This window comes from Myotis daubentonii, chromosome 1 (assembly GCF_963259705.1).
Source record: "Myotis daubentonii chromosome 1, mMyoDau2.1, whole genome shotgun sequence".
Lineage (NCBI taxonomy): Eukaryota > Metazoa > Chordata > Mammalia > Chiroptera > Vespertilionidae > Myotis > Myotis daubentonii.
Window position 1 is genome coordinate 95282711 of NC_081840.1, and position 23436 is coordinate 95306146.

Here is a 23436-nt window from a genome sequence, read left to right on the forward strand (position 1 = left end):
AAGCCACATGCGGCCCTTTGGCCCCTTGATTGTGGCTCTTCCACAAAATACCACGTGGGGCGTGCACGTACCGTGCGATTGAAACTTCGTGGCCTATGTGCAGAAGTCGGTATTTTGTGGAAGAGCCGGTATTTTGTGGAAGAGCCACACTCAAGGGGCCAAAGAGCCACATGTGGCTTGCGAGCCACGGTTTGCCGACCACGGCCTATCCCATCCACCCTTCCCTTTTCACAGCTGCCCATATTGTTTTCATTGGTCCTTGCCTGCCTAGGCCCTTATTATGTCTCAATTTCTTAGGGGACCCTGGAGATTAAAAAATGCCTTGTTCCTCCCTCGGGAATCTCTGTTGGTGGAATTTCATGATGGTGGTAGAGAAAGAATTTAGAATAAAGGCCTTTCCTAAGTGGCCCTCAGATTTCATCACTCTGGAGACTGCCTCCTACTTTTACTTTTAAGGCTGCCCTGATTGAAGAAGAAAGTGATGTGTTAAAATTATGGACTGGGTTGTAAAAGTGAGTTTGAAAATTGAATAAAATCTCCAATATGGAGTTCTCAGATGCCTGTCTCTTGGTGTCAGATCTTGATTCTTGATTAGTATCTTAAAACAAAATCAACAGCCCAACATAATTTAGAGAAGGGCCAATATTGGAAATTCTGCTGAGTGGACTCAGTGCTCCCTGTAAGTTTGTGTCTTTATTTCTCCATGTGTCGAACTGTGGGTCATGCTACCTACTGCCTCCTTGCTCAAAATACTGTCAGGAACATTCAAGATAAAAAGATATTCAGGTTTCCTGCCCTGGCCAGTGTGGCTCAGTTGGTTGAGCATTGTCCCATGCACTGAGAGGTTGCCGGTTCGATTCCTGATCAGGGCACATGCCTGGGTTGTGGGCTCATAGCCAGAGACCAACACCATCACGACCATAATGACCTAACGACCAATCACTATGACACCCACTGTGGCCAGCAAACCGGCCTGATCTGGGCTGATCGCCCCCAACACCCTGATCAGGGCGGGGCCAGCTGGCCAACCGCCTTGGCTGGCAGAGATTTTGGGTCTGGGGACCTTGGAGGTGCTCGGTCTCAGTCCCAGGCAGCTGCGTGGGAAAACTCTCCTTTGGTGGAAATGGACCCAGGATCAGGGCTCTGGAGTCAGGGGTGGGGCGGGGGGAGGCTTCCTGGTGGCCACAGCAGTCCCCCTGGGCTGCGTACAGCACCTGGCGTCTGGTCCCGGTCGGAACAGTGGCAGGAATAGGGGCCGCGGGGCACAGGGGGCAGTGGCACGCAGGAGCCAGGAGGTGTGAGGCCCGACATGGGCTCTTACCCCCCTCTCCCCCCCCCCTCCGTTGGGCCCAGCAGCACCAGCAGGTGGGCCATGATGTGCAGCGAGGTGCTGGGCCACAGACGGGAGGGGAAGCAAGCCAGGAGGGCAAAGCCCCATGCCAGACAGAGCCCTGGTGGCTTGAGTGGGGCCGGAGCTGGAAACCCTGGTAGGGTGGGCGGGGCTCCGCACCTATCAGCTTTGGCCTTGGAATTCAGAGGTCAGCCCCACTTCAAGAGAGAGGACATGGCGGAAAGTGGCAAGGCCACAGGAGGGATAGGAAATGTGGCTATCTTCGGGAAACACAGCTGCTACGGTCTTCAGTAACTATGAACAGATAATCTTTGGTCTCAGTTCTATAGAAGAGAAAGCTGAGACTCAAAGAAGGGAGCCTTCCACAACACCTCACCCACTTCTCAGACCTGACCCTGTGCAGCATTGTTTTCTTTGAAAGTAGAGGATCCAAAATGTTTTCAGATCGTTGCTATTTTAGGCAGGAAAGAATTTAGCACAGGGAATTGGTGCTTGGGAAATCATCGGGAAGCTGGCGAAGTGGGTATTAGGCTGGACCCCCAGGAAAGACTCCCTGCCCAGCGGGAGGAGCTACCCCTCAGCCACAACTGAATTCCAGGACACTTTGGCACAGCTGTGACCCGGGGATCAGGAAACTGCTGCCCCCGCAAGTGCCCTCCAGCTCCCACAAAACAGGTCACTGGGCACTGCCTCTGCCACAGCTGCCTGTGCACAGCCTGGATTCCGCTGCAGAAAACCTCCGCATCTCTGCAAACATGGTCACCAGCAGCAAACAGGCCAAACTGCGGGAAGATGCCTCTGCCCCACTTCTGCCTTCAAAATATTGTGCAAGCGCACCCAATCAGCAGAAACGAATTCATATCCAGAAACCTGGCTGCGAAGGAGTGTGGGCAATTTCAGACTTTCGTCTAGGACTGAGATCTTGCCAATGCACCTCATGTGCCTGGTATTGATAAAAATGGGGCCCAGCTGGTAGGGCTCAGTGGTTGAGCATCAATCTATGAACCAGGAGGTCATGATATGATTCCTGGTCAAATTTTGGGCTTGATCCTCAGTAGAGGTGTGCAAGAGGCAGCTGATCAATGATTCTCATCATTGGTGTTTCTATCTATCTATCCTTCTCCCTTCCTCTGAAATCAATAAATATTTGTTTTTATTCTTTATTTTTAAATATACTTTATTGATTTTTTTTACATAAAGGAAGGGAGAGGGATAGAGAGTTAGAAACATCGATGAGAGAGAAACATCAATCAGCTGCCTCCTGCACACTCCCTACTGGGGATGTGCCCGCAACCAAGGTACATGCCCTTGACCAGAATCGAACCTGGGACCCTTGAGTCCACAAGCTGATGCTCTATCCACTGAGCCAAACTGGTTAGGGCAATAAATATTTTTTTTTTAAATGGGGTCATACTGTATATATGTGTTATAACGAGTTTTTCACTTCATAGATCACTAATGTCTTCCTGTTAAAACCATTCTTGGAGAACATTATTTATTTATCATTCATTTTAATTGATCTCAGAGAGAAGAAGGGAGCGAGAGAGAGAGAAATATTGTTCCATTGTTTCCTGCACTCACTGGACTGGGTATTGAATCTGCAATCTGGGCATGTGTCCTGACTGGCAATTGATCCACCACTTTCTGGTGTATGGGACAATGCTATGCTGGTACGTTGACCCCAAATGCCAGCTGCTAGAACTGTGAGAAAAATATATTTGTGTTGTTTAAGCCACACAAATTTATGATATTTTGTTATGGCTGTTTGAGCTGACTAATCTATTCTAATAAAAGGATAATATGCTAATTAGACCAGGTGGACCGGACATCTTCCGGTCATCCTTCTGGACAAAGCCATGGTGTCGGGGTCCGAGGCAGAGGCAGTTAGGGGTGATCAGGCTGGCAGGGGAGCAGTTAGGGGTAATCAGGCAGACAGGCAGGCAGGTGAGCGGTTAGAAACCAGCAGTCCTGGATTGCAAGAGGGATGTCTGACTGCTGGTTTAGGCCTGGTCTCCTGAGGGGTCCCGGATTGGAGAGGGTGCAGGCTGGGCTGAGGGACTTCCCGTCCTGTGCATGAATTTCATGCACCAGGCCTCTAGTAAAATCATATTTTAAAAAAAATTCAGGTTCCCAATAAGTAATGGGTATGTATCTAGTGCCAACATACTTCCTAGTAGAAGTGGGAAATACAGTAAACTGAGATGTGAGTTCTCCCTTTTAACTGTTGAGATTGGAAGGGACTACTTGCTTTTTTCTATTTAAGAGAAAACACTCATTTTGCTCATTAGATTGTTATAATTTTCTTTTTAATAATAGGTCTGGAATTGGTAGAAATTCCCTGAAACTGTGGAAAGAATGGCTTCTCATCTCATTATAATTTTGATAATTATAACTAACAACAGTTCAGTTAGTTGACATCATTTGGAAGAACTGAAACTTATCTCTGAGTGTCATGTTTTGATAGAATCTCTTCAAAATCCATCAGACATCCATTTTTTCTTCTTAAACATGGTCCACTGGGTACAACTTGGATGTTTTATTCCTTGGGGCCATCATAACATTCCTGTTTTTCTGAGGAGTAACTTGGTGATGTTGCCCTTGAGGTTGAATGATCATGTTTTAATCTACTGCAGGCGTCAGAAGCTCTGGTGACAGTTTTGAATGCCATCTCAGCCTGCTTTACTGCCTTTCCAATGGTCCCCGATTTCTTTTGAGGACCCATGTATTTCTATTTGGGGTTCAAAGATTAAAACACTTGAGGTCAGCTAAGCCAATTAGCACATTGCATTCCCCTACCTAGGCATGTGATTTGCCCAGAGGTTAGCAATGCCCCACGCAGGTCCAATCAGAGTGACGTCAGCCTCTCTGGCTCATGCTGATCTTTCTCTGGATGTGAAGACAAAGCGTATAGCCTGGGGCTGTCAGCAGTCATCTTGCCACCACTGGTGAGTCAGCTTAGGATGAGGCTGATATCAAGGGAGGCAGAATGGAAGAAGAATCAAAACAACACTTTGGTGACATTCTCTAACCACTGGATCAACCATTGCCTGAAGCTCCCACTACCTCTGGATTATATTTTTATGAGACTTTACATGAAAAAATTTCTTATTGTTTAAGCCAGTTTGAGTTAGCCTTTCTGCTTTGTGCATCAAAGAGAGTCCTAATTGACTCATAATGTAAAACAATTTAGTACTTGGATTTGGTATAAAACCTCTTCTGTAACTCAGAAGATATTGTTGGTACACTTTCCGGTAGTACAAGGGTATCCACTTATTCTTTAAATTGTATATATGTATTATATGCACTTTGTATAGATGATATTTTACTATAAAAAGAAAATAGTTAATATTTTATACCCATCTATGCAGAATGAACAATAACATTTATTTTAAAATATTTATTGAATGTCTATTTTATGCCAATCATGCTCTAGGTCAGCCGTGGGCAAACTATGGCCCGCGGGCCGGATCCGGCCCGTTTGAAATGAATAAAACTAAAAAAAAAAAAAAAAGACCATACCCTTTTATGTAATGATGTTTACTTTGAATTTATATTAGTTCACACAAACACTCCATCCATGCTTTTGTTCCGGCCCTCCGATCCAGTTTAAGAAACCCATTGTGGCCCTCGAGTCAAAAAGTTTGCCCACCCCTGCTCTAGGTCCTAGAGATATAGGCAGGGGATAAGAAAAAAACCCCACTAAAAAGATAAATTTTTTAAAAACTATATATATATATATATATATATATATATATATATATATATATATATATATACACTAGGGGCCCGGTGCACGAAATTCGTGCACTGGGTGTGTGTGGGGGGGAGTGTCCCTCAGCCCAGCCTGCCCCCTCTCACATACTGGGAGCCCTCAGGCATTGACCCCCATCACCCTCCAATCGCAGGATAGGCCCCTTGCCCAGGCCTGACGCCTCTGGCCTAGGCGTCCGGCCCGGGCAGCGGGGACCTGCAGTGGCAGCAGGGGGTGCCGCGATCGCGCAGGCTCCGCCCCTGTCCCTGCAGGAAGCCTCTGGCCTAGGCATCCGGCCCGGGCAGCGGAGACCCGCAGCTGCAGCGGCCCCACGATCGTGGGCTTCGCTTTAGGCCCAGGCAAGGGACCCCTAGCTCCTGGGACTGCCAGCTTCGACCGTGCCCAGCTCCCATCGCTGGCTCCACCCCTACTTCCTGCTATCACTGGCCAGAGCAGAAAAGGCACCTGATTCTCCTATCATGGCTGGGGGGCAGGGCAAAGGCGGCCCCAGGGCCGCCTTTGCCCTGCCCCCCAGCTCTTAGCTCCCCCCTGGGTTTCCGATCACTGTCAGTGGCAGGGGGCTTCTTCCTGCTTTCCCTTTCGCCTCCCTGCATTGTGCCTACATATGCAAATTAATCGCCATCTTGTTGGCAGTTAACTGCCAATCTTAGTTGGCAGTTAATTTGCATATAGCCCTGATTAGCCAATGAAAAGGGTAGCTCGTACGCCAATTACCATTTTTCTCTTTTATTAGTGTAGATATATATATATATATTAATGTCAGGTAAGGATATATGCCATGAAGAAAAGCAAACCATGCTAAAGGAAAGACAAAGATGTACTGGTATTTTAGGCAGCATGGCTGGGAGGCCTCTGACAAGATGACATGTGAGCAGAAACCTGGAGAAGGGCGTGAGCCTTGTGATATCAGGGATTTGGGAAGAGCTCTCAGCAGTGGGAACTGTGTGTGCAAAGGTCCTGAGGTGAGAGTGAGCTTGGAGTGCTCTGGAAACAACCTGGAGGCTGGTGGGCTGGAGTGCAGGGAGGGGGGTGGTAATCAGAGAGGCAGCCAGGAACACAGCCTCCTAAACTATGGCAAGGACTGATTAAATTCTGAGGGTGAGGGGACATGTTCAGAGGATTTTGATTAGGGAATCTTAGGATTTGACTCAGCATTCAGAGGACCACTGCTGCTGTGTGAAGTGTGTAGAGAGAAAGGGTGGACATGGGTGGCTGGTTAAGACGCCCTTTCATTATTCCAGGTGAGAGAAATAGTGGCCATAGGGATAGTGACAGGTGGTCAGATGCTGAAGGTATCTAGGAAACTTTGTCAGGGAACATGGATTGGATGTGACAAGAGAGACCATGAGAGGACTCAAGGATACCTTAGGAACCCTTATAAAAGGAGCAGGTGTGGGGAGAGAATCAAGAGTTGTGTTCTGGACCTGTGAAATTGGTGATGCCTGATTAGATATCCTAGTGGGGCTTTGGTAGGCAGATGTGCCGGGGTCCAACCCCAGCAGGTCCAGGGGTCCTCAAAGGCGTGGACAGAGTCGGCGAAGAAGGAAGGACATGGAGACAGTGTTCAGTTGATCAGCAGCCTAGCCAGGATCTCCAGCCAAGTTCTGGTCTGGACCTCCAGCGAAGTTCTGCTTAGGATCTCCAGCCAGGTTCTGTCTGAGATCTCCGGCCAGGTTCAGTCACCAGGTTCTAGTCAGGTTCTCTTGCCAATTTCTGTAGTCAGGTTCAGTCCAGGATCTTTTGCCATGTTCTCTCCAGCGAAGTTCTTCTGTCTGTAGGTTCTGTGTAGGTTCTGTCTGTAGGTTCTCTCTTCTAAGTTCTGTGTCCTAAGTTCTGTGTTCTAAGTTCTGTCTCTCTGTCTTGTTACATCTGTATTTATACCAGTTGATTCAATCCTATCAATCTCTATTACAAAGGTTAGGGCGTTTCTTATCTCCATTCCAGGGAGTAAAGATTATGTAGCTTAAGCATGATTGTTCGTAGTTAAAGTGATTAATTACCCGCCTGGCACTTAGTTGAGGGGTTTTATTCCCTCCCTAACTTCAGGGGAAAATCCCTACCTGGGGAAACAACCTTTCTCAGAGAGGAGACCTTGGTTAAAACACATAGTGCCAAGAAGGTGAGCAAACATATTAAGAACAGTATGCCATATATGCCAGGTCCCTTGAAACAGCAAGGATGGACTGGCTCCCGGCACAGATGGAAATACAGATGTGGAATTGGGAGAACATGGGGCAGTGTTTAGAGAAGCTTTAGAAGTTTTAGAGAAGCTTCCCATTGGTTAGCCTATCAGTGACAGGTGGAAAACAAGACAAATCAATGGATGGAAACTTCATGAGAACACTGGCAGTCTTTCCTACAATTTCCTAAATGCAGTGGCTCAAAAACTTTGGAGGGAGCTCCTGAGGTTGACTGGTTCCATATTTGATCAGGAAATCATGCTATTGGAGGATACTACACGGATGACACGAAAATGCTCTCTGTATGCAGGATCCACCACTACAAGGCAATTTAAACTGTGCTTTGATGCTGCTTGCTTCAGCAACCTTCGAAATAGCAAAATGCACAGGCCTGCAAGTGAACACACAGGTGGTTGCATTTTATCTTTTGTCCCCAGAGTCCTGAGCACTGTGGATTCTGTCCTTCTGCATCTGATGCCATTCTCCCTGCTGTGACTCAGGAGCCTGTAAATACAGCCGCATTATTAGGAGCAGACAATGATCCTGCCTGTGACTTTGGAGAAGGTGGGAGTCCCTGCCCTGGTGCTTGGTAACCTCTGACCTTTGTCCTCCAGCTCTGTGCAGCCTAGGCTGTGCTCACAGGAAACCATAGGCCATGCTGATTCCCGGGGCTCTGCCTCTTCCATTCTGTCAGACACATTTATACCTTAGCCCTTGCACTGGTTCTCTGTAAAATGGTTTAATCTAGATTACAAAATGAACACCATATGTAAATGTTCCAGGAGCTCAAATAAAAAATGCTTGCTTAACCAGCAGAATTCCTTCTCCATTTTTTCAAAGGGAGAAGGCAAGAAAAAGCAGCACGACAGAGCATTAATAACTCTTCAGATGGTCCCAGAGAACTCTTCCCGTGGAAAGATTAAAGGGTCCCTTGAGGCACTCAGCCGAAATATCCTCCTGTAGTTTTGCATTCACATTAACTAATGAGATGAGCCTCTGGTCTCAGTTTCCTGTCTCTGGTTATAATTGTTGTTGCAGACTTCCTATTCCTTTCCTGCAGCCCTTCCTTCTTTGGCTATGATAAGTATTAATGCCTTTAATTTTTCATTCCTCCTTTGGGTCTGGAATTCTGTTAAGAGTGAAGTTTTCTTGTTTTCCAGTCTGCCTTTTTCAGCAATAAACAATTTTCATTTTCTATCACAGATGTTTCTAGGTTAGTTTTTAATTCAGACCTTCACTTTTGTTTTTCTTTGTTCTAAAAAAAATAAAATAAAAATGAGAGGCTTGTCAGGCTTCTTTTTCATTGTTTTCCCTTTAGAGTCCCTGATTTGGGCTTCTAGGGGGTGGGCCAATTCCCTGAAATTATAGGTGACATTTTTTGTGTGTGTGTGTGTAGGAGTATGTGCTTCTCCCACACCCAGAGAAAGATGTATTTTTATTAAAATAAGTTCAAAAACCCTGCTTAGCCCTAATCGGTTTGGCTCAGTGGGGAGACTGAGGGGTCCCAAGTTCGATTCCCGTCAAGGGCATGTACCTTGGTTGTGGGCACATCCCCAGTGGGAGGTGTGCAGGAGGCAGCTGATCAATGTTTCTCTCTCATTGATGTTTCTAACTCTCTATCCCTCTCCCTTCCTCTCTGTAAAAAATATCAATAAAATATATTTTTAAAACCCTGCTTAATCATTCTAAGGATTATTGCTTTGGGAAAATCTGGTGATTTATTCTTACCATACCTGGGAACAAACAATAATATCTTCTAGAGACTGTAGGGGGAAGGCTATTTCCTTTTCTCTTAGAATCACAGAGAATTTGAACCAAAAATAATTTCCCCTTCCTCACACCTCTTCCTCTTTCTACAATTGTTGGAGCAGATTTCTCAAAATGGTAGATGATCTACCCCAAACCTCACAGCTAAGTAGTTGCAGAGCTGGGTCTAGAACCCAAGTCTTTTGGTTCTTGGTTCAGTATTCTGTTTGCAGTCCATAGTTCATCAACAGCAAGATAACACGTCGCATCCTAAATTCATCTCTCTCTATTAGAGTGCACCAGTTCACTCTCTCTTCAACAGAATCAATTTCATTCCAAGTCCCTAAGTAAAAGCATCTAAATAATCTTTAGTAACTGAAAAGAAACCTTCCAAACCATGTAAAGGGTCTGTATGTCATAAACTTAAGAAATTATATCTTGTCCTTCCCAGCCTCCAAAGAACTTACTTTTGCTGATTGTAGACTCCAATCATTGCATTTATTACTTATCTCTTTGCCTCCATGCTCCTCATTTCCCCCAGGATTTTAGAGGCCCTGAAGAGAAGGACCTTCTCTTTTTTTAAAAAATATATTTTTTACAGAGAGGAAGGGAGAGGGATAGAGAGTTTGAAACATCGATCAGCTGCCTCCTGCACATCTCCTACTGGGGATGTGCCCACAACCAAGATACATGCCCTTGACCGGAATCGAACCTGGGACCTTTCAGCCTGCAGGCTGATGCTCTATTCACTGAGCCAAACCAGTTAGGGTGAGAAGGACCTTCTCTTGAATGCATTTCTATCTCAGAGAATCTAGCACACAGTCCTTTTGATAATGCAGATGTTTGTGGAACATTAGCACTATTTACACATTCCATTACATTTAGGACATTATCTAGGTGTCATCTCTGTGGACCATAATTTATAAGTTCAAATACCTTCAAGCGTCAGGCAGATACTTTAAATTAATGAAGCAAAACAAGTATAGAACCATAGGGGCAGTGAAAACAACATAAAAATGGGAATTTCATGCCCCACTACATTAAAAAAATTTAAAACTCACTTTAGAGGCCAATCTTCCAGCTATGGTGTCATGAAAAGGTCAGCAAATACTCCCTCTCTCCCCCCATAAAAACAAGTATAAAACTGGACAAAATTGTCAAAATCAACCCTTTTGGGGTCGTGGAAATTGGCCAAAGGCAGATAACAAGTTGAGAAGCATTTACTCATACAAAATAGCTAGGGGCTTTGTCTTGAATATCACTGTACTAGTATGTCCTGCATCTGGCATGGTGCCCAATAAACATCTCTCTGTTTCAATGTACCCAAACCAATTAAGTTTCTCCCAATACTCTTATATCTTCTAAGATTTCATCTAATTTGATCTTTTGATTTGTCATCTAAGGTCAGCATTTCTTTCATATCATAGAGTAGTAGTTATTCAGAATTAAAGACACAAGAACCACAAAAACCTGTAAGAGAAGTTCTAATGTCCAGTGAAAAATCAATGGTGATTTTAATTTGGGATGAGAATGTTTAATTGCAGTTAAAATACTTTAACTGCAAAATGACATCCTAATTAAGTTATGAGAAAGTATACCATCTGATTTCTATAGGTAGGTACAATGCATCTGTTTTTATTTGAGTCCCCAGAATAAAGCATTATGTATAATGGGATTGTGTCTGGTTTCACTCTGAAAGATGGCCCATCATAACAGGTGGGTAACTGAATGGTGCTCCACCATTTGAAGGAACAGGAACAGTTATTAGAAGGCCTATAGTAGAGCTCCACGCAGCTACATGGCAATACAACCTGGAGTGCTCTCAAGGGGTCAAGCACAGTTCTAGGAGCTTGATGTCATCACTTCTCTTTATAACTAAGAGTTACACAGCAGCACATAAAGAGTAACCTCATTTTTGTAAAATAAAATATTATGTTTATACTCATGCAAAAGTTTTAGGAAGAATAAACATCAAAATGTTAATAAAAGTTCTGGGTCTTCTCAGCATAAGTGAGTGACTTCTCTGTATTTTCCAATCTTTTACATCAAATGCTTATTAATATTGTCACCAACAAGTGGGAGGGTTTAATATAGCTGCTGGAAAGAGTAAAGATCTGTTGTATAGAGGTTTTTCCACAAAATATTGCCAATTCCTTACCTACTCACTCCTCAGGGGCAGGAAGAGAAAGGGGTCACTTGAGAGAGCACCCTTAGCCAGCAAATTAGCAAAGCTCATAAGATCAGAACATAAAAGGCATGAAACTAGAAGTTAACTACAGTAAAAACACTCAAAAACATTCAAACATATAGAGGCTAAGTAGCATGTTATTAAACAATGAATGGGTTACCAATGAGATCAAGGAAGAAATAAAAAACTTCCTGGAAACAAATGAAAATGAACACACAACAACCCTAAATCTGTGAGACACAGTGAAAACAGTCCGGAGAGGGAAGTTCATAGCATTACAGGTCTACCTCAAAAAAACAAGAAAAGTTTATAATAAATTATGTAACCCTACGACTTAAAGAACTAGAAAGAGAACAACAACAAAAAAAACCCCAGAATAAGTAGAAGGAAGGAAAGAATAACAATCAGAACAAAAATAAATGACATAAAGACTAAATAATTAAATAAGTAAATAAATAAATACCAAAGATCAATGAAACTAAGAGCTGGTTCTTTGAAATGATAAACAAGATTGATGAACCTTTAGCCAGACTTATCAAGAAACAGAGAGGACCCAAATAAATAAAATCCGAAATGAAACAGGTAAAGTAACAACTGAGACCACAGAAATATAAAGGATTGTAAGCAAATACTATGAACAACTACATGCCAACAAGCTGGACAACCTGGATGAAATGGACAAATTCCTAAAAGAATACAATCTTACAAAATTGAATCAGGAAGAATCAGAAAACCAGGATGGGCCAATAACAACTGATGAAATTAAAGCAGTAATTTAAAAACTCCCAGCAAACAAAAGCTCTGGTCCAGACAGCTTCACATGGGAGTTTTACCAAACATTCAAAGAAGAATTAACACCTATCCTCCTCAAACTATTCTAAAAAATCCAAGAGGAAGGAATACTTTCAAGCTCTTTTTATGAGGTCAACATTATCCTAATTCCAAAACCAGATAAAGACACTACAAAGAAAGAGAACTACAGACCAATAGCCCTGATGAATATAGATGCTAAAATCCTCAACAAAATATTAACAAATTGGATCCAGCAATATATTAAAAAGATCTTGACCAAGGGGGATTTATTTTAGGGATGCAAGACTGGTACAATATTTGCAAGTCAATAAATATAATACACCACATAAACAAATTGAAAGACAAAAATCACATGACCATATCAATAGATGTAGAAAAAGCATTCAATAAAAATCCAACACCCATTTTTAAATCCTCACCTGAAGATACGTTTCCTTTGATTTTTTTTTTTTTTTTTTAGTTTCTGTGCTAACTTGCCCACCTCTGCACACTAAACTGCCTACATACACTCTTTCCATTGATTTTTAGAGAACGTGGAAGAGAGGAAAAGACAGGGAGAAATATTGATATGCGAGAAACACATCGATTGGTTGCCTCCTGAACATGGCCGACCAGGGCCCAGGCTAGGGAGGAGCCTACAACCAAGGTGGAGGTGTGTGTCCTTGACTGGAATCAAACTTGGGACTCTTCAGTTCAGTCTGACATTCTATCCACTGAGCAAAACCAGCTAGGGCCCAACACCATTTTTGATAAAAAAAACAACAACAACAAAAAACACACAAAAAAAACACAACACACACAAAAAACCAACTCTCAGCAAAGTAGGAATAAAGAGATCATATCTCAACATAATAAAGGCCATATATGACAAACCTGCAGCCAATATCATACTCAATAAGCAAAAACTAAAACCATTTCCCCTAAGAACAGGAACAAGATAGGGGTGTCTGCTTTCACCACTCTTATTCAACATAATACTGGAAGTCCCAGCCACAGCTATCAGAAAAGAAGAAAACATAAAAGGTATCCAAATTGGAAAGCACCTAAAAGTATAAATTGTCACAATTTGCAGATGACATGATATTGTACATAGAAAACCCTCCACCAAAACACTACTAGATTTAATAAATAAATTTGACAATGTAGCAGGATACAAAATTAACCCACGGAAGTCTATGGCATTTTTTTTTAGTCTATGGCATTTTTATACACCAATAATAAACTCTCAGAAAGAGAAACTAAAAACAAATCCCACTGCAACAAAAAATTTAAGATACTTAGGAATAAACTTAACCAAGGAGGTAAAAGACCTGTACTTGATAAACTACAAAACATTGTAAAAATAGATTGAAGAAGATATAAAAAGTGGAAGAATATATTGTGTTCATGGATTGGTAGAATTAACATCATTAAAATATCTATACCATCCAAATCAATGTATAAATTCAATCCCTATTAAAATACCAACAGCATATTTCATAGATCTAGAACATTTATTCTAAAAATTTATATGGAACCAAAAAAGACCCTGAATAGCTGCAGCAATCTTGAGAAAGAATAACAAGGTTGGAGGGATCACAATACCAGATATCAAGTCACTGTAATCAAAACTACCTGGTACTGCCACAGGAACAGACATATAGACCAGTGGAACAGAATGGAGACTGCAGAAGTTAACCCAAGTCCTTATGCTCAATTATTATTTGACAAAGGAGACAAGAGCATACAATGGAATCAAGACAGTCCCTTCAATAAATGGCATTGGGATAACTGGACAGATACATGCAAAAAAAAAAAAAATGAAACTAGACCACCAACTTACACCATATACAAAAATAAACTCAAAATGGCTAAAATAAACTTAAATGTAAGTCATGAAACCATAAAAATCTAGAAGAAACCGTAGGCAGTGAAATCTCAGACATTTCTCATAGCAACATGTTTGCCAATACAACTCCCAGGGCAAGGGAAACAAAGGAGAAAATAGCAAATGGGACTACATAAAAATAAAATGCTTCTGTACAGCAAAAGAAACCATCAACAACAAAAAAGGGAGCCCAGTGTATGGGAGAACATATTCACTAATGATACATCTGATAAAAGCTTAATTTCCAAATTTCCAATACAAAGAACTCATACAACTTAACAAAAGGAAGACAAATAACCTAACTAAAGAATGGGCAGAGGACCTAAATAGACACTTCTCCAAAGAGGACATACAGATGGTTAAGAGACATAGGAAGAAATGCTCCAAGTCGCTGATCATCAGAGAGATGCAAATTAAAATACAATGAGGTATCACCTCGCACCTGTTAGAATGACTACCATCATTATATCAAGAAGCAAGAAGTGCTGGTGAGGATGTGGAGGAAAGGGAACCCTGGTACACTGCTGGTGGGAATGCAGGCTGGTGCAGCCACTGTGGAAAACAGTATGGAGTTTCCTCAAAAAATTAAAAATGGAACTCCCATTTGACCCAGTGATCCCACTTCTAGGAATAAATCCTAAGAATCCCAAAGCACGAATCAGAAAGAATATATGCACCCCTATGTTCATAGCAGCATTACTTATAGTAGCTAATATCTGGAAACAGCCAAATGCCCATCAGTAGAGGAGTGGATACAAAAGCTGTGGTACATTTACACCATGGAATGTTATGCAGCTATAAAAAAAAGAAGGATCTCTTTGAGACATCATGGAGAGACCTGCAGTGTATTATGCCAAGTGAAGTAAGCCAGTCAGAGAAAGATAAGTATTTCATGATCTCACTCATAAGTGGAATCTAATGAACAAAATAAACTGATGAACAAAAGATCCGGAGACATGGAAGCGTGAAACAGACTGATGAATCCGAGAGGGAAAGTGGGGGTGGGGGGATGCGAGGGGAGAGATTAACCAAAGAATGTATATGCATATATGTATAACCCATGGACACTGACAAAAGTGTGGTGAAGGCCTGGTGGGGCAGGAGCGGGGTGAAGGGGGTCAGTGGGGAGAAAATAGGGGACATCTGCAATACTTTCAATAATAAAGATAAATTTTAAAAAGAGTAAGTTACCAAATAGTGCCTGCAGTTAACAACATACACACAAGTAAAAGTGCATGGCTTTGAAAATTAAAGAATTTTAAACGTGTTAAGCCAAAAAATATTGGGAAGAATTATTAGGAAAACAGATTTGAAAAGATTTGCTTGAAGAGAACATTGGAGAGCAGTAAGAAAAAACCCTCTACTTGTATAACAGTGGTCAAGTCTGGGAGAGCAAAGAGAAGCTAATAGGAGTAATGAGATTGAACTAAGCAAAAGTTTGATTTTATGATAGAAATGAAGACCTTGAATTTGCCACTGATGACTAAATATCCCCTGGGAGGACTTTATGATCAGTATTTTACACGGTCTGGAGTAAAGTCATTCATTTTATTCATTCATTACCCATTCAATATCTGAGCCCTTACCACACACCACACACATTTTTAGGTGCTGGGGATGTTGCTCTGACCAAGACAAACAAGGTACCTATTCTCATGAAATTCACTTCTAGTAGAAGGGTCAACACAGTGTTGCCCATCACACCTCATACTCATAGCTCAGGATGGCTCTTGATCTCCAGCTATTGTATCTTCATTCCAGACAGCAGGGTGAAATAAGATAAGGGAAATTTTTTCAAAGTATCCACATAGCACAGTGCTTACATGTCACTGGCCGAAAGCCTAGTCACATGTTCACATCTAGCTGCAGGAGAACCTCAAAAATGTAATCTTATTGCTGAGTAACTAACACAGAAGGGAGGACTGGGTATTGGAAAGTAACTAGCACTCTATGCCACAATCTGTATGGAATGATTAGAAAAGTTTCAACCTCAGGAAGAATCATGATAAAATTTCATGGCCCTTTGTAAGCATTTATGAAAAACTTATACAAGCAGGTCTGCAATAACCTTTTCTGAAGCAAATAAGACAGAAACAGAGGAGAGAGGCTTAAGCTACAGAAGGAAACTAGGTCAGGTGCAAGAAAGATTTTATGGCAGTCAAGTGATCAGGATTACATAGTGTATGTGACTAATAGGGCTCCATATTGAGTGTTATAACTAGTGGTTCTTATAGAACAGAATTTTGTGTATAAGTAATATGTACATTTCTCCTTGGCTGAATATCATCATCATATTCTCAAAGGCATATGTGAACAAAAACGCTTAGAATTACTGTACCTGATGTGATGTGGAACAACTCTCATTCCCAACTTCAAAAAATTCTAATCAGGGTTTTTTAGTAAGTGGGGCATTCGATGGTGCTGATATTCACATTTTAGCAAACCGTCCAGTGCCTTTTCCACCTGTTTCTTCCCGCACCTTCTGAACTCCTCTCCCATCTTCTCTCTCCTCACAGCATACAGGCTTCTTTCTGTCAAGTGAGTCAAGTGAGGTGAGAATGCTAATTTATTTGACATCATGCTCTGAAAAAAATAATGAGGGTGTTAGTTTGCCATACCATCAGGGCAGTTAATGCTTATTGGACAGGCCAAATGTCCACTGTGATTACAGTCCCAACCCCCAGGGCATCTTATGAGACAAGTTCTAAGAAGGGCCTGAAGTTGCCGAAAGTAGGGATTTCTTTTTTTCTTTCTTCCCTTTTTTTTTCTTTCTTTCCTTTCTTTTTAGGTGGTCAGTAAGTTTATTAAATAAAAGTCAGTAGGAAAAATGCCTTTTTTCTCTCCGGTGAGTTCAGTGAGGTGTGTGTGCATCACACATTTAATGGTGTCTAGTTGGCTTAAAATATCCCTTTAAAAAAAAATAACCTGCCTCAGCTCAACACTGAGGCTTCAAAGTTGAGTACAGATTTGTCAGTCTGTTCCATGCTTCCTGTCTCTGGTTTGTTCATCGCTTCCTGAGCCTACAACAGTGCTCAATAAATAACTAAGTTAATTAACTTTGTGTTCTGAAAAATCCAGCTGTAAGAGAGAAAACTTAACCACCTTTTGATTCTACACAAAATAATGCAAGTAAAATCTACGGATAAAACAACTTAAATAACAGTTTTAACTTCCGCCTTCCCCAACGTTCTTAAAAGTACCAGGCCAATGCCAGCCCGAGGCCTCCAGAAGGCCTGCCCCGAGGGCTCCCTTTAGTTAGGAGGGGCTCTCGGTGCCTCAACTGTTTGTACAAACAATGTGGTTTGTATTAAGCATGGGCTTTCCTGCTGGGGTCTGGAATTTGGCTGTGTGCCAGGTACTGGATGTCCCCATGATCAGGAACAAAATCTGGAGGCACCGAGTCTCTGCTGGCAGCATTACAGGTGTCCCAGGACTCAGTGCTGGGGAGTTAAGTGCTCCCCTGTGACTCCCCGGAAAGGGGACCTTAGGGGCCAGTGCTTGATTCCCCCTGAATTCTCCCCTGGAGACTTTACAAATTTTGCCCTGTCCTTCCCCTGCAATAAATCAAAGCCAGGAGTCCTCCTAATGAATCTGCAAGCCTGGGGGTCTTGGGAACCCCAATCTACTTAGCAAAACAAAGTCAATGTTTATTCTGGCCAGTTTTTCCTCCCTTTGAACACAGAAATGGCTAAACTTTTTAAAAAAATTGATTTCAGAGAGGAAAAAAGAGAGAGAGACAGAAACAACAATGATGGAAAGAATCATTGATCAGCTGCCTCCTGCATGCCCCGCACTGGGGAGGGAGCCAGCAACCCAGGGCATCTTCTCTGACCAGGGCATCTGCCCTGGCCAGGAATCCCACCGTGACCTCCTGGTTCATAGGTCCGTGCTCAACCATTGAGCCACACCAGCCAGGCAATGGCTAAACTCTTGTTTTATACAATAAGTTGCCTATTATTACTAATAACTTAATAAACTTGTGTGTCTAAGGTAAGTGTCAATAGATTAACCAGTGGTCGGCAAACTGTGGCTCATGAGCCACATGTGGCTCTTTGGCCCCTTGAGTGTGGCTCTTCCTAAGCCTTAGGAGTACCCTAATTAAGTTAATAACAATGTACCTACCTATATAGTTTAAGTTTAAAAAATTTGGCTCTCAAAAGAAATTTCAATTGTTGTTCTGTTGATATTTGGCTCTGTTGACTAATGAGTTTGCCGACCACTGGATTAACCTGACAATCAGTTGCAGGCATTACCTTCCGTCTCCACAGGGTCCTGCCTCTCCCTAAGCTGAAACCTTCCTCCTGGGGCGCTCTGGGCCCGCTCCCAAGGTGGGACCCTGAGGACTCCCTGGACTGCCAGGCGCTCTGGGTGGAGGCGGCACCATTGCCCACGTCCTGAATATCTCAGAAGGCTCTTTCTCCACACTTGCATTCAACTATTTTACTCAGATTCCTCTTATTTATTGCTTGTTTGCATAGCGCTTTTTTTTTTTTTTTTTTTTTGCTACTTTAATCTTAACCTGCTCAGGCAAAATTTTGTTTCTAAACTAAAGTTTGCAGTGGACTCAATGTCTTGCTGGTAACAGAAAGAAATCGCTGTAGGCAATCCCATGTCGGGGTGCTAAGCTGCCTCAGGCGCAGGACAGGAGTCACTAGAACTCCGTGTTAGTGAGAGGCTGGCGCCCCCTGCAGCTGAGCGGGCATTCGCGGCGAACCGGCGGTAGGTGAGCTACCAAGCAGTGGCGACCGCTGTCTCACCGGGTGGAGCAGCCCTGGGCCGGCGCGAAAGCAGGTTCTGGGGCGCTAAGCCCGCTGCCGCCAGGAAGGCCGCCTTCCACCTCCGCGGGGAGCAGAGGACTTGCTGCCGCAGCGGGTACTCGCCGTCCTGGTCTCCACCAGGCTCCGCCGGGTGGCCCAGCCCAGCACCGCGTCCCAGCTCTCAGCTCCCAGGCCCGCCTGCCTCTCTCCCGCTCCCAGGGTCCCACAAGCTGGCGCCCATGGCCAGGGGCACGGCTGCCTTACTGAAGTTACAACCATTTTTCTTGCAATGACTTAAAATGTTCCTCTCAGTTTCTTCTAGGAACCTTTTTGACAGCAGCCTTCTTAAATCAAGCTGATGTTGGAAATGCTGTAGGAATTTCATTAAACTTGACAGCAGGGAAACGTTTAAAGAAGTCTTTTTAACCAAATTTGTCCCCTACAAAGCTCATAGATTTTAGGACACAGTCTTTTCTCCAATGGTGGTGCTATTGCCCTATTGTGGAGACAAATCTGTTTTTATCTACAGCGTGGCATCCACCCTGAAAATGGAACTTCTACATCTTAAACTTTTGATTTTTCCCAATATTTCTCTGCATGCTATTCTTAGAGGTAAATTTTAGAGGGGGGAAAAAAAGTTGTCATGTTGAGGCAAAAAAATAATCTTCCATCTAAGAATACATTATATAACTCTATTTATATAAGATTTTACAATATTTTCAAGAAAATTTTACACTTCTCCTTCACATTTCTCATTAAAGTCATTCCTAGGTATTTTGTTTATGGCTCTTCTGAATGAGTCATAAACAAAATACCAAGTAATGTTTAATTATAGATCAAGTAATTTTTAATCAACTTACTTTGATTTTCTAAGCCACAGAGTTTGTTATTCTTAATGCACATATATACTAATTTAAACAAGTTATAGTCATATTTTAAAATATGGAAATAATTCAAGTCATAAAGCATATTGTTAGTGGAATGTATGTAGTGATGAAAATTATGCTGATAAAGAGTTTATAATAACATAAGAATTTATGTCACAATATTTAGTGAGAAAAGAGCATGAGTTTAAAATGTATATGCTTTCCTAAATTTCACTATACTCTATAATAAAGATATATTTATTCTATAATAAAATCAGAGGCCTGGTGCATGAAATTCGTGCACTGGCGGGGGGGGGGGGTGTCCCTCAGCCCAGCCTGTGCCCTCTCACAGTCCGGGACCCCTTGGGGGATGTCTGACTGCCAGCTTAGGCCTGCTCCCTGCGGGGGGGATTGGGCCTAAGCCGGCAGGCAGGCATCCCCTGAGGGGTCCTTAGCGCTGCCACCACTGCTGCACTCGCCAGCGGTGAGCCTGGCTTCTGGCTGAGCAGTGCTCCCCCTGTAGGAGAGTATTGACCACCAAGGGGCAGCTCCTGCATTGAGTGTCTGCCCCCAGTGGTCAGTGCAAGTCATAGCAACTGGTCATTCTGCCATTTGGTCGATTTGCATATTAGGGTTTTATTATATAGACTAGAGGCCCAGTGCATGAAAATTCATGCACTGGAGTGGGGGGTCCCTCAGCCAGGCCTGCCCCCTCTCACAGTCCAAGAGCCCTCAGGGGTGGGAGGAGACCCGGTGATCAGGGGAAGGTGACGCCCCATCACACCGCTGCTGCTGCCACTGCCGCAGTGCAAGCCCTGGCCGGCCCTGGTTACCTGAGCCTCGGGCAGCCCTGGGCGGTTAGGGGGCTGAGGGGACTTGGCACTGCCATCTTGTGGCTATGGGCGCCACCATCTTTGAGGGTGTGGCAGTCAATTAGCATATTCCCTCCTTATTGGCTGTGGGTGCCGCCATCTTTGCAACAGTGTGAGGGTCAATTAGCATATTCCCTCCTTATTGGCTGTGGGTGCCGCCATCTTTGCAACAGTGTGAGGGTCAATTAGCATATTCCCTCTTTATTAGATAGGATACCATATACCTATATATAATTACAACTATTTACCAATATGTAAGGGACATAGTCTTTTTTTAAAAAGCTATAGAAACATATAATTGTGACTGTACTTGGATATCAGAATTACAGATAATTTCTTCTTTTCCTAAAAGGTCTGCAAAATTGTGTGGTACTCTTTAATGGGAAATGTATTTTTAGATCTTTTTGCATCCTTACTGGCTTCCTGTCTCCTCATGATAAAAATCTAAAATTCTACGCATTGCATTGAAGGATCTTTTTTCCTTAGGGCTGACCCTCTTCTACGAGCAGTGAGATCTGTGCAGTCACACAAGGAGCTGATGCTGTTGTATAGTCTTTGTTTTTGTATTTTTATTCTTAAATTACAGTTGGTGTGTAATATTATATTATCAGGTGTATGACCCTGTGATTAGACATTTATATGACTTATGAAGTTATCACCGTGATAAGTCTAGTACCATCTGTTACCATACATAGTTATTACAATATTATTGACTGTATGCCTTTGTCCTGTACTTTACATCCCTGGGAATATTTTTGGAACTACCAATTTGTACTTCTAAGTCCCTTCACCTTTTCACCCATCCTCCAACCCCCTTCCCATCTGGCAACTGTCAAAATGTTCTCTGTATCTATGAGTCTGTTTCTGTTCTGCTTGTTAATTTTATTTTATTTTAATGCCACTTATAAATGAAATCATCTGGCATTTTTATTTCTCTCTATGACTTATTTCACTAGAATAATACTCTCTAAGTCCAATAGATGTTGTTGCAGATGGCAAGATTTCATTCTTTTTTATGCCTGACTCATATTCCGTTGTATATATGCACCACTTCTTTTTTCATTCATCTACTGATGGACACTTAGATTGTTTCCATATCGTGGCTATTGTAAATAATGCTGCAATAAACATATGGATTGTGTATGTCTTTTATGATTAGTGTTTTGGGTTTCTTTGAATAAATATCCAGAAGGGGAAATACTGGGTCCTTCTTTGTCTCTTCTTTGTCTCTTGTTGTATATATAGCCTTTGTTCTAATTTCCATTTTGTCTTGTATAAGTATGACTACTCAAGATATTTTTTGTTTCCATTTTCATGAAATATCTTTTTCCATCCCTTAACTTTCAGTCTGTGTCTTTTAATATATATATATATGTATATGTATATGTATATGTATATGTATATGTATATGTATATGTATATGTATATGTATATATGTATGTGTGTATATATATATATTTCAGAAAGGAAGAGAGAGATAGAAACATCAATGATAAGTATGAATCATTGATCAGATGCCTCCTGCATGCCCCACACTGGGGATCAAGCTTGCATCCCACCCGCATATGCCCTGACTGGGAATTGAACTGTGACCTTCTGGTTCATAAGTCAATGCTCAACCACTGAGCCATGCTGGCTGGGCTGTGTGTATCTTTAGATCTGAAGTGAGTCTTCTGTAGAGAGCATATGTAAGGATCAGTTTTGTTATTCACTCAGTCTTTTGATTGGAGGATTTCATCCATTTTCATTTAAAATAATTATTGTTAGATATGTATTTATTGCCATTTTATTATTCATATTTTAAATCTTTTTTTCTTCTTCTTTTTGAAGAAGACACTTTTACATTTCATATCCATTTTATTTTATTTTATTTTTGTTAATCCTCACCTGAGGATATTTTTTCCACTGATTTTTAGAGAACATGGAAGGGAGGGGGAGAGATACAGAGAGAGTGCTGGGGCTGACCAGCAGCCCCTGAATGATGGATAAACAGGTTACTCAGACACAGTTTCACTGTGAAAGAGAGGGCTAAGGGACGGCCCAGCTGAAGAAGCCAGGCAGCTTCAATTGCCTGCCTTTTTAGGCTTTTATTGGAATTTTTATCTTTAGATACAATCAGTAGGGTAAGTAATCTTGGGAGGACACATGTGTTTACATTGTCTTCTAGGCAAGGGCATCTAGGGATTAAGCATAAGGATTCCAGTAAACACCCAGGGGTCTGCACGTGCACAGACTTGTTTGGAAAGGTCAAGGAATAATCAGGGGTGCTGCCTTCAACACTCCCCTAAGTCTCCCCTAAGTTGGAACTCTGATAAACAGGGCAGGTGGCCTTCCACACACTTCTCCTTTCTCAGAATGTCCTCCTTACAACTTTCCAACCAAGTTTCTTGTACTCCCCAACAAGAGAGAAACATCAATATGAGAGAGACACATTGATTGGTTGCTTCCCACACATGGGCTTGGGATTAAGCCTGCAACCAAGGTATATGTTCTTGACTGTAATTGAACCTGGGACTCTTCAGACCGTGGACCAGTGCTCTAACCACTGAGCAACCCAGCCAGGACAGCATTTCTTGTAATACTGGTTTGGTGGTGATGAACTCCTTCAGCTTTTTCTTGTCTGGGAAGCTCTATATCTGTCCTTTGATTCTAAAAGATAGCTTTGCTGGGTAGAGTAAACTTGGTTGTAGGTCCTTGCTTTTCATCACTTTGAATATTTTGTGCCAATCCCTTTTGGCCTGCAAAGTTTCTGTTGAGAAATCAGGTGACAGTCTTATGGGAGTTCCCTTTAGGTAACTAACTGATTTTCTCTTGCTGCTTTTAAGATTATCTCTTTGTTATTCACCTTTTGCATTTAAATTATGATGAGTCTTGGTGTGGGCCACTTTGAGTTCACTTTGTTTGGGACTCTGTACTTTCTGGACTTGTATATCTATTTCCTTCACCAGGTTAGGGAGTTTTTCTGTCATTATTTTTTCAAATAGGTTTTCAATTTCTTTTTTCCTCTCTTCCCATGATGAGACT